The sequence below is a fragment of the Dreissena polymorpha genome, chromosome 8 (genome assembly GCF_020536995.1).
Source record: "Dreissena polymorpha isolate Duluth1 chromosome 8, UMN_Dpol_1.0, whole genome shotgun sequence".
Lineage (NCBI taxonomy): Eukaryota > Metazoa > Mollusca > Bivalvia > Myida > Dreissenidae > Dreissena > Dreissena polymorpha.
In genome coordinates, this window is record NC_068362.1 from 10,820,668 (window position 1) to 10,834,510 (window position 13,843).

The 13,843-nt window shown below is 38.0% G+C and overlaps 1 long non-coding RNA gene across 1 annotated transcript; it reads right to left on the bottom strand.

Annotated features, from left to right (window-relative positions):
• Positions 1 to 999: 999 nt before the first annotated feature.
• Positions 1,000 to 10,228, bottom strand: LOC127841880 (uncharacterized). The gene is made up of 2 exons (XR_008031392.1): positions 10,110 to 10,228; positions 1,000 to 1,323 (listed from the first exon to the last, which is right to left on the bottom strand). It is a non-coding gene; the product is annotated as an uncharacterized LOC127841880 (long non-coding RNA).
• Between the last annotated feature and the right edge of the window lie 3,615 nt (positions 10,229 to 13,843).

Below are 13,843 nucleotides of genomic sequence, written 5' to 3' on the forward strand. Positions count from 1 at the left end.
TTAGGAGTGCTACGCGTAATCCGTACCCACTGACCGTACACCGGTGTAGCTAGCTCAAACGTGTATGAAACGCCGACCTCTCCAGGGTGAAACCCATTCACGAGATTGAAAGCCGGCCTCCGATAACCTGACGTAAAGCTTGACGTCTCTAAGGTCACGGGTTCGATCCCCACTATGGAAGCGTTCTTTAGATTACCCCTGTAAACACCAAGTACTGCTTCTAGTCCCAGGAAACGGACTCGAGAGCGTTTATTACTTTGATATCAACTCGTCCAATACACAGCTAATATTCAAACTATGGATATGACCGATACACTGCCCTTTGATGCTTTAACATGAGTATATTGTCCATATATGGACAATGTTTGATTCAATGCATTTTATTTAGTATTATTTTGATATTTTATTGACACGCGCAACGATGGACAAGTCCTGAGTATAGGAATTATCACTCTATATGCAGATGCATACTCGTGACAGAAATTATGGTAACCATCCGCTTTTCTTTTATTTTAGACAAGTGACGAATGTCCTACACGACGCATATAAGAACCGAGTTCTGAGAAAACTTGGCTTAATGCATGTTCGTTAAGTGTCGTTCCAGATTAGCCTGTGCAGTTCGCACAGGCTAATCTGGGACGACACTTTACGCCTTAATTGGATTTTTGCTAAGAAAAGACTTCATTTAAACGAAAAATGACATGAAAGCGGAAAGTGTCGTCACTGATAAGCTGTGCGGACTGCACAGGCTAATCTGGGACGACATTTAACACACATGTATTATGCCCGGTTTTCTCAGAACGCGGCTCATATGGTTAGGATCCCTGTTAATTGTCTAATACTAGACATGTCTGAATTCCATATGCCGAAGAGAGTTGTGTAAATATGCATTACCACACTCTGCATTGTTTGACCAAACATATTGACTTACGACACATAGAAAGATTCTGATACGAAACATTATGTTTTGACAATCTTTTTATATAAACGATTGAACGGTTTTACATTTTACAATATATTTTCATAACGATTTTCCACACAAGAAATGACAACGCACGACAAACCCATTAATTATGAGTTTCACCAAATTAAAGGTTCACACTTATGTCCTACATTCCTCTTGTAAATCTTGACGCTTCGGATGAGGAATATCTGCTCGAGATTCACCCATCATGAGACGTTGTGAGACGCTGTGTGGGTGCACGACTGGTCTTCAATCAATCGCGATTTCGTATTTTCGTCAACAGCACGGTCCGCCGTATATGGACGGTTGGTGTCTGTTTGGTAGGCAGGTTTACCAAAGGCAACGTTAACGGCGTCTGTCTAAGAAACAAGGTTGGGTGAATGTAAATGTAGACATTACTACATTGACTTTGAAATATCGCTTTAATCGATAAATCCTCCGTGAAAAGGTAAACGGTGAAAAAACACGCCAATGAAATATATATATATACAGTCAACCCGTAACTTCATCTATTGTGCATCGATTTCCATGAACCCAGTCTTATTCAACGCAAAAATGAATTTCTTTTTTGGAAAGGTACATATCTAGTGTACATGTAAATGAACGTAGGTCACGCGAATTGTGTATCGTGTTATTTCTTAAAATTTGACCCAGAGTTTGTCAAAATATTACAATACATGTACATTTCCAGAAAGGGTAGTTATTTCTGCATTGAATAAGTCGTGATTCCTAAAATTTTGATTTTCTCAGGCAACCGTGTAGGTCAAGTTCACGGGCGGGTTCACACATTAGATAATTGTTATGTTTAATCTGAAATTGCAAACAAACCGTATTATCCATAATCATGAACAACTCTTGTTGGGATATTTTGACGCTTATCAATGGCCTTAGGACTTTTTAAACACGAAATGTGATCATTGAGCATGTTGATATAACGAGTTAAGATGGCAGGTTTCTATTGCAGAGTGATGTATGCCCGTGCACTCTATAACATTTAATAAGTCTATGGAAAAAAACTGTACTATAGGATTCTGGATAAAATTAAAAAAACGGGATTTATTTAAAGAAAAACGCCCAATGGTATCACGTGCCTGTACTCTAAACGTATTAAGACGACACCTACTCATGCCAGCGTGGTGGTACTCTTAACCCCTCGATGAATTAAGAATCTCTACCTAAGTGCGTGAATACTGGAATCGGCGGACTTCGCAAAGGAACCACCAGACGATCAACGGGCAAGAAGGTGATTCTCAGCAAGGCCTTGTGGCACGCTACGGGCACGACAAGACACAAAAGAAATCGTGGACGTCCACTACATCCGTCTCTATCTCACGCCGTCTCGACCATGTTCGTCGACGAACTGCGAAAATCTTCCTCACTGAAATCTAAGTCATCACACAAGTCATTCTGCCATCATCAACCTCGCCCCATCGATCAAAACAACAAGTGCTGTGGCGACGGGCGAACGACGAACCGGCAGATGCGGGCACACTGGAAGCCGTAGGCGTAATCCTGCACGCAGGCGGTTTAGGTCATTGGTTCCCCCTTAAGTTACAAGGAGCAGCAGTGGAGTCCGGCAGATACATAGACGACTGAGCAGCCCTCTTTAGGAATCCACTGCTCACTTACAGGTATGAGGAAGGGGCTAGAAAAGGTGCCCTAATAATTGCTCGCTCAAACCTTCCCAAGACTGCTTATCCCGGCTGGAAGGGGGCCCTACACCAGCAGTCGGAACGAAAAGAAAACAAATAGAACGAGAACAGTTCTTCTCACATTAGACGTATTTTACGTGCGCAAACCTGTGCGCAGGTACGATACAGACATACCACACTAGAATAGCTCTGATATGGAACGAACTCGTCAGATACGGAATTGACATCGTAGACTTCCCAGTTAGCTCCCTTTTATGGAAGGAAGGAAGCATCGTACTATGCTCAGCTCTTAAGCCTTCACCCAGAAGAAGTGAAAACAAAGTTCTACGCAGACCTACATACCGTCATTACCGAGTCCTTGGACACAATGGAGTGGGCCAATGCAACATGAATGGTCTTCTTTTGCCCCAAACATGCGCGAAGCAAGAACCGCTGATCACAAACACGATCTTCCGCCAACCAACCCGTAACTGAACGTCATGGATGCACCCTCGTTCAATACACAGGCATCTTATTGACTATGTTTCCGTGAGAAAGAGGGATTTATACTAAAGCCACAGACACATACATATGAGCCGTGATCTGTGAAAAGAGGTTTTAATGCATGTGCGTAAAGTGTCGTCCCAGATTGACCTGTGCAGTCCGCACAGGCTAATCAGGGAAGACACTTTCAGCTTTTATTACAATAATAGTTTGAAGAAAGTATATTTTTAGAAAAGTCCAATTTAGGCGGAAAGTATCGTCCCTATTTGCCTGTAAGGACTGCACAGGCTAATCTGGGACGACACTTAACGCACATGCATCAAACCCCCTTTTTTCCAGATCACGGCCGATATGATACATACGAAATGAAAACATACTTAAGAAATGCTTACACAGGATTAATGGTCGAAACCGGCAATAACACGGTTTTTAAAAAAAACACAAAAGTTCTCATTTTGCAACAAATAATTTGTGTCAGTCTTTCCGATTATGTGCTTTAAAAATCGTATGTAAGTTTAAAGTGTTTGCATGTAATTTGTTACTGTTTAACCATTTTGTTCTGTTTTGCTGACTGCCTCGTGAAGTTCGCGTTTTGCATCGCGTATTTTGTAATTTTGATAAATCTGTTTTTTCTGTTTTCATGACCCACATACCATTTAAATAGCGAATGCTTATAAAATAAACAACTAAGGCTTTATTTACTGAAAACAGCGTACTATGTAACTGGCAATTTAAACGTTAATTTATAATATGCTTGAATACAAGTTCAGAAGAAAGAGTCCCTGAGCACCGCGACACTGAACGCTTTATACCCTTGCATATACTGTTTGTACAGTCAAAACTTGCTGAGGACTTACGCGTATATACGATCGTATTACTATTTTTAAATCGATAAAACGATATTGTATTAACGACTTTAATACATTTCAAACGAAGTCGAGAATAACAACGTAACGTGTTTTTTTTTCAATGGCAAATAATGTTTTGCTTTCTTGTACTCAAAACAGGTACTCAGTTGTGTAATCCCAATCGATTTGTGCAAATTCGTTCATGGGAAACATGGACAAATTGTGATCAATTATATATCAAACACGAGTCAATTTGTCGGTTTTGGCGTTAATTTGCTCGTGAATTTTCCATGAAGTAAGAACATAAGAAGTATTTGATGTTTTATATAATCAGTCCTGTTCATAAATTAATTTGATATTGCGATAATAATATGAGTCGTGTACTGAGAAAACTGGGCTTAATGTATGTGCCTACAGTCCGCACATGCTTATCAGGGACGACAATTTCCGCTTAAGCTAGATTTTAGGTAAAAAGGGACTTCCTTTAAGCAAAAAAATCTATTAAAGCTGAAAATGTCGTTCTTGATCAGCCTGTGCGGCTACAAAGTTAATCTGGGACGACCGTTAACGCATATGCATTATGCCCAGTTTTCTCAGAACACGGCTTATATATTCACATTGCAATCGTGTAGGCTCTCGTTACGCGAGCTTCATTATTTAAACTATTAATTAAGAGGCACATCAACTGTTTTTTTTATAAGAAGAGACTACCTGCAAACCAAAAATACCGTAAAAGCGGAAAGTGTCGTCCCTGATTAGCCTGTACGGACTTCACAGGCAAATCTGGGACGACACTTTACGCACATGCATCAAACCCTCTTTTCACAGAGTACGGCCCGTATTTAATCTTTGTCAGAATGCCTTTTAAAATGTGGTCTCATGGGATCTTTCGAATGAATCGCAGCACTTATTAGTATTGGTGTGTGCAAAATTAAAATAATCTTGTACATTTTATGTACAATTAAGTTATAAATTAACAGAACTTATAATTCAGAGCTTCTGTTATCGAGATACAATTCTTATTCGGAACATCACTTAAGATAAACTGCAATAATGTAGCGGTAGAAAATAGCGTTTCATTAGTAAACGAATAATTGAGCATAACCTGAAAGGAAACGTATTTCGTGAAACGTATTTTGTGCCCATAATATTGAACAGGAGGAGTGCAAACTGGTACTTTTTTTAAATTCGGCGGTCGAAAATGAAAATGCGAGGAAATGAATGTGTCAACCAGATACTTCAATAACAACAAAAGTTTTGTTTTAGTAACGTTTGATGATGTCATGAGGGAAAGCTGTCGCTTTTAATAATTTAAGAAGAATCGGAAATCAAAGTTATGCTATTGAAGCATGTGGAATGGAGAAATGCGGATACAATATCAAAGGAAGAACATTTTGTCATATGAAAATAGTGTTTACAATGAGGAGTTTAAAGCCATTGCGCAACTAATACCACTGGGACTTTTAACCCATGTATGCCCAGTGGACTCCCCCATTATTCTAAATTGGATCAATTTCATTCCAAAATTCGGGATTTCTAGTATTTGTATTTATATATTCAGAATATTTCTTACAGAAATTCCTGTAACCAAACGGCGCAGACCCAGATGAGACGCCTCAAGCGGAGTCTCAGCTGGGTCTGCGCTGTTTGCCAAGGCCTTTTTTCTAGACGCTAGGCATAAATGGGTTAATGCATGACATATTTTAAATACACATAAAATAATTCTTTGAAAGAAAACACTTGGGTTTCACGTCATAAACAAACTGTTGTTTGTTTTAAGAAGCTTATAGGAATTTCAATATACCGAATTAATATACGCGCCAACGTTAAAATAATGTTGTTTTTTTTATCTTTTTTTGGAAATGAGTAATGAAACTTAAAAATAAATAAGCAATTATATTAAGAGTCTTATTTCATATTTCTCATTCTGACGTTTAACAACATACCTGTATAATTAACGGCTATGTTGTATTTATGTTTGTTTTATGGAAACAACAAAAAGTTGTAAAGAAAATTATTTGGTTTTCAGTAGTTTTAAGTTTAGGCTCTTTAAAAATCGGTATACGAATTAAATATGTGTTTATTTTCGTATTAAGGTTGTCAAATTTAAGACGAAAAACGAAAATACGGTATATGGACGGACTCTGTATCCACTGACCATTGCCCATGAGTTTGCAACGACTGCATTTAATTTAACTCAGTGTTCTTTCATAAATATAATGCACATTACACGGACTTTGTTTGAAACTAAATATTTTTTCTTTTATCAATGTTGTATTTGCTCTATTAATCTAAGTGCATTGTCGTCTATTTGCTTAGCGACAGCTTAGGTAGTTTGTTAAATGTACTAATTACTTCAAGTTCTAATTGACCTACAATTTCGCTGCGTACTCGTTCTATCATTTGGAATTCCGCTGAAAATTTGTGAAAACAAAACAGGAGAAAACAAGTAGTCCATAATAGAAGTTGGTACTTTGAAATTCTAAATTATGTCTGAAAACACTTAAAAAAAATAACAATCTTCTTTCTTCTTCTTCTCATCCATATCACATAAAACCACACCGGGTCTCTGCGCAAAGGTAGGATTCCAAAACTTCAGAACTAATCTGTAATCTTCCGTTTTAAAATTCATTACTTATTCATGTGCAGGTAATGTAGACAGAAGATTTTATCGCGATGACATGGACGATAAAACTCTCTTTTTAGAGACCTCTTGTGAACTATGAAAATTATCTGTAATTTCCATAAGCGGGGTGTATCAACTTTTAGTCTCCTCTAATATTCCCCTGATGATCTAACAACTACGTGATGGGTATATATTATTTATTCCCTTACTTATAGACTTAAATCATCCGTCCCAGTGTTAGCCTTTGAATCTTGCAAGTCATAGTTAAAAACAAAACTTGGCATGGGTCAACGCCAAGGTTTCAAATAACACTCGTGGATGGCAGACCAAGAGCAGATTATAAAGGGGTCATGCTCTGTAAAAAAGGGGTTTAATGCATGTGCGTAAAGTGTCGTCCCAGATTGGGACGACACTTACGCAAATGCATTTAACCCCTTTTTCACAGATCACAGTCAATATAGTTATTTTAACAGTTCTGATATGTTAACTTTAGTAACATAACGCCCATCATCAGCAATCTTATGCCCTTACCTAGCCGACCAATCATATGCAGTATTTTCAGCTCAAAAGTCAAAGTAGCATAAAATGATCAGTCTTTTATCAATTTCATTCGCGTGCGCTTCATAGTTTTATTTCGACCCATGGTGCAAAAAGGTACCTTGTGTACTTTAAATTTAACGGTATGTGGTACCATTTTGCACCAATGAAACGATTTGATATATACCAACAATACAATTTTACATTGAAACCATTCAACCGATATTTCATAGTCCTGAGTAACTGGACTAAATGAGTCTGAGAAAACTGGACATAATGCATGTGCGCAAAGTATCGTCCTAGATTAGCCTTTGCAGTCCGCACAGGCTAATCAGGGACGACACTTTCCGACTTAATTGGATTTTTGCTAAGAAGAGACTTCATTTCAACAAAAATGGACTGCACAGGCTGATCTGGGACGACACTTTACGCACAAGCATTATGCCCAGTTTTCTCAGAAATAAACCTGTTAACAGGCTGATTCAGATTATAAATAAAAGTGGGGTGCAATCACGTGACAGACAATTTGGCGACGTCCATTCCGAGTTTCGTATTTTTCGCCATTGTATGACCTTGAATACCTTTTTTAATGCCGCTCACATTCCAGCCATATAAGCGAGACAGTGATATGAACAATAGTAGATTGCAACACTATCTGATTTGAAAAAAGCAATGTATCTAACTCGGCCGAACTACAATTTGATTATTGCCAATGCGCGTGCGTGAGCATTAGGATAAGATTTTTTAAATACTTTTTATTACGTTAGTTTTTTTACTTGTAAAAAGCTTTTGTATTTGCTGAATTATTCCCGTATATATCAACCACGCAGTATAATATTAAACCCTCTCCCATTTAGAAGCAAAGTGAAAATGACTATGTGCAAACAGCATAAAACCAGAACAGCCTTGGAGTAACTCGCAATTTGTTCAGGTTTTATGTGTTTGCTACTCACCAGTATATAAGTGTTGGAAAGGAAGCCTTACAAACTTGAAGAAAGGCCTTTAATTTAAAAGTACTTTCTAAGGGACAACACATGCTTGAAAATACGTATCTATGTGGTAAAGGGTCAAAACACTCATATACGCATTTCAGGCCATGGTATGTTAAGCCTCGCCGATTCGATAAATTATGCAATGATAGAATAGTAACATATTCTCTGTATGAAGTGGGCATTATAGCATAAAACAAGCAATAGACGAGTTTTACATTCCCAAGGTGGGGGATGATCACAACAAGGAAATCAGGTTCAGTGAGATTTGCCATCGAGATTTTTTCCACCAAACCGTGCTTTATTATTTATGAAATCGTTAAATTGTTTGATCATAGAACCACTTAATGAACATATAGTGTATACGTGTAACAAAAATTGTAAGAGTGCACGTGACAATTACGTACTCCACATGGCACCAGACACACTTTCCGCCAAAACTTGATTTTCGATACGAAGGGACTTCCTTGAAACTAAAATACCAAAAAATCGTAAAGTATCGTCCCTGATTAGCCTGTCCATACTGCACAGGCTAATCTCGGATGACACTTTACGCACATGCATTAAGCCCAGTTTTCTCAGAACAAGACCCAAACAAGGGACAAAATTGTCACAAAACCAGGTTTTCATTGTGAAAAAAAAAATCTGATAAAGGGAGAAAACTCAAACTGAACTTTTGAAATGACCAAAAAAAATTAACCCCCTTTGTAAGTTTTTTTTTTTTTTAAATCTATTTTTAGTCGTGGCGACCTTGACATTGGAGATATTGACGTGATTCTTTCGTGGGACACACCGTCCCATGATGGTGAACAAATGTGCCAAATGATTTTAAAATCTCACAATAAATGACATAGTTATGGCCAGGACAAGCTCATTTATGGCCATTTTTGACCTTTGAACTCAAAGTGTGACCTTGACGTTGGAGATATCGACGTAATTATTTCGCGCGACACACCGTCCAATGATGGTGAACAAATGTGCCAAATGATTTTAAAATCTGACAATGAACGACATAGTTATGGCCCGGACAAGCTTATTCCGCCAGCCCGCCAGCCCGCCAGCCCGCCAGCCAGCCAGCCCGCCCGCATTCGCCAATCTAATAACCAGTTTTTTCCTTCGGAAAACCTGGTTAATAATAAAATAGACATTTAAGTTTAAGGTAAATAAAACTTCACATAATATAACATAAGATTGATATTGATAAGATCAACATTACATATTTATAAAAAATAGTTTCTAGTGAGCATAAAAGGCACATGACTGTATAGAATGACAATTAACACTTTCTTGTTGGGTTGTTTGGTATAAATTGTTGAACTTATGTGTTTATCTATGCTTTCTTATTTTATTGTTCTTTCTAGTGATCTTTAAATATATTTGGACCGTGCTCTGTGAAAAAGGGGTTTAATGCATGTGCGTAAAGTGTGGTCCCAGATTAGCCTGTGTCGTCCGCATAGGCTAGTCAGGGACGACACTTTCCGCTTTTATGATATTTTTCGTTAAAAGAACGTCTCTCCGTGCTCAAAGTGAGCTTCTGTAATCATCCTATGTCAAGCGTCCAGCATCATTTGGTGTGCGGTATGTGTGTATCGTAATATTTCAGATCGTTACAAATCTAGGGGCCACGTTTTCCATCTAATCTTTATGGAATTTAGTCAGAAAATATTGGACTGTTTGAACATTATATAAAGATAGAATTTTAGTCACGTGTTTGAAACTAGGTCACTATGTCAAATCATAGAAAAATCGTGTAACCATTCTTGAGTCCACAATAGTGGTCTAAAACAGTGTATTCCTAAGGGCATAAGGAATATACTGGACTATACATTCCCAGGGTATGACACGCAGAGCGTACGTACGTGTTAATATAGTATTGTATTGACTGTTACTATCAATTAAATACGTATTTATAATATGATATTTGACTATACTATTATACACAGTTTGTATTAATATTTTATTATAATTAGCATTGCACCTATCACTGCAATAATTATAAGAATGCGGTACCATATTACTAGAATCAGCCCGGGTATGTTTCCTCGCAAGATGTATGATACGTTGGTGGGATTTACTGCCTCTTTCCCAAAGACCAAGATCTTGTAAGTTATCAGAATGTCCAGTAGATATTTGGACAGCACAGAGAAGACCGGGCCTTTGCATAGCTCCTCGATGAAAATGTTTAACACTAGTCCATGGGAGTACAATGCGACTCGAAGCCGGCGCCTCTGCAATGAAAAGAGGTTGCAGTGTAGCAGAATGTGGGCAGCCGTGAAGGGCTCCCGACAACGGTTCCAGAACGATGACATACTCTCCTGCGCCACCGAGTAAGAGTGTGTTTTCAATCCTACGACGCGTCGTGGCTCTGTCAAGCGTCATGGCTCTGTTAAGCGTTATGTCTCTGTCAATCGTCGTGGCTCTGTCAAGCGTCGTGGCTCTGTCAAACGTCGTGGCTCTGTCAAGCGTCGTGGCTGTCAAGCGTCGTAACTCTGTCAAGCGTCGTGGCTCTGTCAAGCGTCTTGGCTATGTCAAACGTCTTGGCTCTGTCAAGCGCCGTGGCTCTGTCAAGCGTCGTGGCTCTGTCAAGCGTCATAGTTCTGTCAAGCGTCGTGGCTCTGCAAAGCGTCGTGGCTCTGTCAAGCGTTATGGCTATGTCAAACATTGTTTTTATGTCAAGCCTTGGCTCTGTCAAGCGTCCTGACTTTGTTATAGCGTCGTGACTCTGTCAAGCGTCGTGGCTCTGTCAAGCGTCGTAGCTCTGTCAAGCGTCGTGGCTCTGTCAAGCGTCGTAGCTCTATCAATGTTACAGTTCGTTCATGGAAGCATTTTATCATTTACTTTGAGTCGCGTTTTGAGAAAACTGAGCATAATGCATGTGCGTAAAGTGTCGTCCCAGATTAGCCTGTGCAGTCCGCACAGGCTAATCAGGGACGACACTTTCCTCTTTTACGACATTCTTTGTTTAAATGAAGTTTCTTCTTAGGAAAAATCCTATTTAGGCGGAAAGTATCGTCCATGATTAGCCTGTGCAGACTGCACAGGCTAATCTAGGACGACACTTGCCGCACATGTATTAAGCCCATTTTTCTCAGAACGCGACTCATTTTATGACGAAAGCATTCATGTTCCCATATTGAACCGTGATTGTTTGGAATAATGATTCAAATCGAGCATATTTGTTTTGTAAATATTTCCTTAATTACCATCTCTACGGTATCAGGTTTGGTATGAATCGCATACGTAAAACCTATGTATGTGACACCATATTGAAGTCTTGTCTAAGTACATGCTTAAACAGCATAGCAAGCCTAAAGTTAAATGACTTGTGTGTGGACTCTAAAGGACCGTTTTTTACAGATTTTGGCATGTATTGTAGTGTATCATTAAATGCTTTATATAAATAAATGTAAACATTTGATCTAAAAAGCTTCAGTTTAAAATCAAGAAAGAAACAAAAAAGTAACTCTCAACTGGGCTCGAACCACTGACCCCTGACGTTAAAGTCTAATGCTTAGACCACTCGGCCATCCGTTTTGATACGATGAATGATGTATTTTATACTTTATATAAGCAATCCTCGTAGTGTCACACAATAAATATAACGACAACAACAGAACTCCCCAGATTATTCAGTCGTTTCGCGTTGCAACAATTTAAAATTTTCAGGTTTTTAAATGGTCAAAAGATGCATAAAATGTATATTTCAGAGCATGGTAAATGTTCAGTATTACTGTTTCATCACAAAGATCATAACTAAAACGAAAATTTACGAATCTGAAACATTTCTTTTTAATTTGTCACTTAACCAAAACATGAAAAGGTCCCTTTAAAATGCATTCCTTAATTACGTTAGTATTAAATAAAATATTGTAGAAATCGCTCCTACTGGACATTGTTTTTCAAATCAAAACAACATACGGACGCATCGCTTTTGAGAAACAATATACATGTATCATAACCCATTTATGCCTAGTGGACTCTCCCATCCTTCTAAATTGAATCAATTTATTTCCAAAATTAGGAATGTCTAGTATATTCATTTTTATATTTAGAATACTTCTTACAGAAATTCCATTAAGCAAACAGCGCAGACCCAGATGAGACGCCGCATGGTGCGGCGTCTCATATGGGTCTACGCTGTTTGCAAAGGCCTTTTTTCTAGACGTTAGGCACAAATGGGTTAAAGTCATGCGACAGCTTAGGGATGCCTTGTACTTTGATTGTTGTTAAACTTATGATAAAGTATTCCCTCGTAAACTAATGATGATCGTGTCGAAACACAAAAAGACATTGACTTTTGCAGTCGTTTCTGTCAAATATTGTTTTATGTTATATATCTGCTTTGCTTCTACTATAGCATGTTGTCTAAATTTCGAACTTTTAAAGACCTTGACATGATAAAGTTGGTAAGGACATTCAATGTAATGTGAATAGGACTTATCTAACTTTATAGATCATGTGTGGTTTTAGAAGTGGGTTTAATAAACCCAAATCACTCTGTTAAAACCCAAATGAAGACCGATGCGGAATATCATGTACTTACTTTTGGTCTTATCATGTGTTTTTCAGATACACCGGACTCAGCATGTATTCTTCTACGAGATAAACGAAACTTTTATGAACGTATCTGTTTCAATAATCTACTAGGTTCAAATGGCCCGAACAAACTTTTGTCACGTGGTTGAATAAGGTGAGTGGTTATGACATACGACCCATTGTCGCATGACGCGGCTCATAGACCATCGCTATTATGACAATATTGCATCATTCAAACCTATAGCGCTTCCCAAAGGAACCTGGGTGTACATGTAATTTTCATCAATTTTTTTTTTTGCTTACCGGTATATTTCGTGATGTTCCATGCACAATTCTTTGGTATCCTAAATCTGTAAAATCATTTTAGCCTCGCTCTGGAAAAATCGGGCTTAATGCATATGCGTTAAGTGTCGTCTCAGATTAGCCTGTGCAGTCCACACCGACTAATCAGGGGCGACACTGTCCGCTTTCAGACCTAGTTAAGTCATATAGTTCAGATTTAGCTTTGATTTCAACCGATTCCTATTTCGGATTCAACGTTGAATGATAGCCATGTTGTTGTTGTTTTTTCAAACCTTTATGTTACATTTAATCGTTACTGTTTTACACCTGTATTTAGTATTCATTCAGATGAGACCATCTCAAGGTGAAAAAAGAATGCTTAACTGCTTCTTGTTAATTGCTTTTGCTCAATAAACATTTGAAAAAAAATGCGTTGTTGCAGATATCAATCTTGAGAGTAGCGACTGCTTGATTACTTCTTGACATTCGCTTTTTGATCTACATTGTATATGCAATTCGTATTTGTGCTCAAAAAGTGAATGTTGCTGACAACCGCTTTGAAATATTTACATTTATACCGTTTGAAATACAGACATGTCGAGAACATCTTTTTATGAAATTAATATAAATTTAAATAACCAGTTATGAATTCAAATGACATGTTCATGATGCAATATTCTGAACGACATTTAACCATGTGCATCGGGAGTTAGAAAAGGATATGGGTATAAATAATATATACATAGATTTATACCATATATTTATACATGTACTCACATTTGTGTTAATAAGACCTTGTAAAACATTGATCTGCCAATACCAAAGAAATCGAAATTAAAAACATCGACCGGTAATTTAAGTTCTTTCAATCGGGAAACTAACAAAGCTAACAATGGGAAAACAATCCTTAATGCATGCTTTTAAAG